We start from the raw sequence: 4,774 nt of genomic DNA on the forward strand, positions 1-4,774 counted from the left end.
AACGCAAGCAAGTCTCCGTCAACGTGTCAATTTCTGGCGCTGTTGTTTGAGAAGTAGCAGGTCATCCCGAAAATAAGTCAAAGTCACTCGGTCAGATCTCTCTGAATGGTGTGTTCGGCGGCAAGAAGAACTATCAGAATGAGTGACTAGCCTTTGAGGTGGTGGACTTCCGTAGCGCCTGTCATGCCAACGTTGGTAGGCCCGCCAACGCGCATTTCATGGCCCTCCCATGCTACGTGTATCTTAAACTTAAGATGCCAGTTTCGGAAGGTGTGATCACGGTCATGGGCAATCTGAAGGTCGCCTAAGAGTTCCACTAGCAGGTCTCCAAGACCGTCAATGAACATATAGCGGTGGCCAACCTCGACGAGTACAAGAACACGATGGACTCTACACAACTTGTCACGTCGAAGAGACCGGTGATACGACCATTTTGCATCATGTTTTTTTACTGTTATTTATAGAGTTTTTATTCATTCTGCCACTTGGTAGTGTAATTCTAACACCTTTTCTCACATAATATGCAAGGTTTACATCAAGTGGGAGAATGTCGACAGATGGAATTCGGGACGTGAAAGAGCTACGTCAGAGATACCTATTCTACACATCTCCAATAGGGATGAAAATTTACAGATATTTATTATATAATAAATAAAAAATACTGGAGTGAAGAAGTACGAAAGGGTGGCTACCACGTGCCCACTAGACACCAGGGCCCGCCAAGCCCCCTGGCGGGGTCTGATGTCTAGTGGGCCCCCGGCTCACCTCCGACGATCATCTTGCGGTATAAATTCTCTTTTACCCTAAAAAATAGGAGGATGGCTTTCTGGACGAAGCGCTTCCGTCTCGAAGCGGAACCTGGGCAGGACCACTTTTGCCCTCCCACAGAGCGATTCCGTCGCAGGAACTTCCCTCCCGGAGGCGGAAATCGAGGCCATCACTACTGAAATTCAGAATTTGCCGTTTGCCAAGGCGGACGGCAAAGGGGGCAACCACGGACGGCAAAGGTTTTTCCGTCTGCCCCCTCATGGCAAAGTAGACGGTAAAAAAAAATCCGGTGAAGAGGCTCTTTGCCATCTGCTTTCACAAAGCGGACGGCAAAGAATCTTTGCCATGAGGGGGCAGACGGCAAAATAAATGGGACGGCATATATTGCAACCTCCCCGTTAAGTGTTAACGGCAGGCCTCCTCTCTTTGCCGTCTGCCTTCCCCCCTTTGCCATGTGGGGGCTGACGGCAAAGAGGAGAGAGAGAGGGGGCAGATTTCCCCTTTGTCGTCTGCCTTCCCCCCTTTGCCATGTGGGGGCAGACGGCAAAGAGGGGAGACAGAGGGGGCAGATTCCCCCTTTGCCATGTGCCTCCCCCCTTTGTCGTGTGGGGGCAGACGACAAAGAGGGGAGAGAGAGGGGGCAGATTCCCCCTTTGCCATGTGCCTTCCCCCCTTTGCCATGTGGGGGCTGACGACAAAGAGGGGAGAGAGAGGGGGCAGATTCCCCCTTTGCCGTCTGCCTTCCCCCCTTTGCCATGTGGGGGCAGACGGGAAAGAGGGGAGACAGAGGGGGCAGATTCCCCCTTTGCCATGTGCCTCCCCCCTTTGCCATGTGGGGGCAGACGGCAAAGAGGGGAGAGAGAGGGGGCAGATTCCCCCTTTGCCATGTGCCTTCCCCCTTTGCCATGTGGGGGCTGACGGCAAAGAGGGGAACCAACCCCTTTTTATTTATTTTTTGTTATATCCAGCATTTTAAACAATAATCAGGATATATATATATATATATTTGACATAAATAAATTTCTTTCCATACTCATAACCATATTAAAATAACTCTCATCCATAGTGCATACATATTATGCAAGTTACATCCGTACCAAACTATATATTACACCAGTTTCATCCACGTGCATACAAAGTTTCATATATTCATATACTACAATAGTTTCATACAACCCATGGTACAAGAAATCATCTTCAAGCATTCCATCAACCAAGCTTCCCGTGAAGTGAAGGTAATCTGCAAAATGACAAATAAGAAAGTTAGAAAAATAATACTAGATGAAGTAGTGTATATATAGGTTATTTCGGAGAGAAATTAGCTAAGTATAGACCATTTAGGAGCTAACTAAGCTAATTATGTCATTTAGGTGGAACCCTAGCTAACTATAGGAGAAGAGAAAGAGAAGAAGAAGTAAAAGAAGGAGGAGGAGGAGGAGAAGGAGAAGGAAGAGGAGAAGAAGAAGAAAAAGGAGGAGGAGGAGGAGGAGGAGGAGAAGGAGAAGCAAGAGGAGAAGAAGAAGAAGGAGAAGAAGGAGAAGAAGAAGGAGAAGGAGCGGGAGCTCCTTCTCCTTCTTTTTCTCCTTCTTCTTCTTCTTCTCCTTCTTCTCCTTCTTCTTCTTATCCTTTTGTCCCCTTCTTCTCATTTTTCCTCTTTTTCTCTTCTAGTCCCCTTCTTCGGGCTAAATTGGCTAAGAATGCCTTTTTGGAGCTAATTATGTCATTTCGAGGATAATTAGCTAAGTATAGGTCATTTTTTATTAAATAGGCCATTTTGGAGCTAACTAAGCTAATTATGTCATTTCGTAGGATAATTAGCCAATTTAGCCTTTCTTGGATAAGTCTAAGCTACGTAGAAGAAGAGATAGAGAAGAAGAAGTAAAATAAGGAGGAGGAGGAGGAGGAGGAGAAGAAGAAGGAAGAGGAGAAGAAGAAGAAAAGAAGAAGGAGAAGGAGAAGAAGAAGGAGAAGGAGAAGGAGGAAGAAGGAGGAAGAAGAAGGAGAAGGAGGAGCTCCTTCTCCTTCTCCTCCTTCTTCTCCTTCTTCTCCTTCTTCTTCTCCTCCTCCCTCTCCTCCTTCTTCTTCTCCTCATTTTTCCTCTTCCTTCCTTTCATTTTTCCTCTTTTTCTCTTGTTGTCCCCTTCTTCGGGCTAAATTGGCTAAGAATGCCTTTTTGGAGCTAATTATGTCATTTCGAGGATAATTAGCTAAGTATAGGTCATTTTTTATTAAATAGGCCATTTTGGAGCTAACTAAGCTAATTATGTCATTTCGTAGGATAATTAGTCTATTTAGCCTTTCTTGGATGAGTCTAAGCTACGTAGAAGAAGAGATAGAGAAGAAGAAGTAAAATAAGGAGGAGGAGGAGGAGGAGGAGAAGAAGAAGGAAGAGGAGAAGAAGAAGAAAAGAAGAAGGAGAAGGAGAAGAAGAAGGAGAAGGAGAAGGAGGAAGAAGGAGGAAGAAGAAGGAGAAGGAGGAGCTCCTTCTCCTTCTCCTCCTCCTTCTCCTTCTTCTTCTCCTCCTCCCTCTCCTCCTTCTTCTTCTCCTCATTTTTCCTCTTCCTTCCTTTCAGTTTCCTCTTTTTCTCTTCTTGTCTCCTTCTTCGGGCTAAATTGGCTAAGAATGCCTTTTTGGAGCTAATTATGTCATTTCGAGGATAATTAGCTAAGTATAGGTCATTTTTTATTAAATAGGCCATTTTGCAGCTAACTAAGCTAATTATGTCATTTCGTAGGATAATTAGCCAATTTAGCCTTTCTTGGATAAGTCTAAGCTACGTAGAAGAAGAGATAGAGAAGAAGAAGTAAAATAAGGAGGAGGAGGAGGAGGAGGAGGAGAAGAAGAAGGAAGAGGAGAAGAATAAGAAAACAAGAAGGAGAAGGAGAAGAAGAAGGAGAAGGAGAAGGAGGAAGAAGGAGGAAGAAGAAGGAGAAGGAGGAGCTCCTTCTCCTTCTCCTCCTTCTTCTCCTTCTTCTCCTTCTTCTTCTCCTCCTCCCTCTCCTCCTTCTTCTTCTCCTCATTTTTCCTCTTCCTTCCTTTCATTTTTCCTCGTTTTCTCTTCTTCTCCCATTCTTCGGGCTAAATTGGCTAAGAATGCCTTTTTGGAGCTAATTATGTCATTTCGAGGATAATTAGCTAAGTATAGGTCATTTTTTATTAAATAGGTCATTTTGGAGCTAACTAAGCTAATTATGTCATTTCGTAGGATAATTAGCCAATTTAGCCTTTCTTGGATGAGTCTAAGCTACGTAGAAGAAGAGATAGAGAAGAAGAAGTAAAATAAGGAGGAGGAGGAGGAGGAGGAGAAGAAGAAGGAAGAGGAGAAGAAGAAGAAAAGAAGAAGGAGAAGGATAAGAAGAAGGAGAAGGAGAAGGAGGAAGAAGGAGGAAGAAGAAGGAGAAGGAGGAGCTCCTTCTCCTTCTCCTCCTTCTTCTCCTTCTTCTCCTTCTTCTTCTCCTCCTCCCTCTCCTCCTTCTTCTTCTCCTCATTTTTCGTCTTCCTTCTTTTCATTTTCCTCTTTTTCTCTTCTTGTCCCCTTCTTCGGGCTAAATTGGCTAAGAATGCCTTTTTGGAGCTAATTATGTGATTTCGACGATAATTAGCTAAGTATAGGTCATTTTTTATTAAATAGGCCATTTTGGAGCTCACTAAGCTAATTATGTCATTTCGTAGGATAATTAGCCAATTTACCCTTTCTTGGATAAGTCTAAGCTACGTAGAAGAAGAGATAGAGAAGAAGAAGTAAAATAAGGAGGAGGAGGAGGAGAAGAAGAAGGAAGAGGAGAAGAAGAAGAAAAGAAGAAGGAGAAGGAGAGGAAGAAGGAGAAGGAGAAGGAGGAAGAAGGAGGAAGAAGAAGGAGAAGGAGGAGCTCCTTCTCCTTCTCCTCCTTCTCCTTCTTCTCCTTCTTCTTCCCCTCCTCCCTCTCCTCCTTCTTCTTCTCCTCATTTTTCCTCTTCCTTCCTTTCATTTTCCTCTTTTTCTCTTCTTGTCCCCTTCTCCGGGCT

This window comes from Hordeum vulgare, chromosome 7H (assembly GCF_904849725.1).
Source record: "Hordeum vulgare subsp. vulgare chromosome 7H, MorexV3_pseudomolecules_assembly, whole genome shotgun sequence".
NCBI lineage: Eukaryota > Viridiplantae > Streptophyta > Magnoliopsida > Poales > Poaceae > Hordeum > Hordeum vulgare.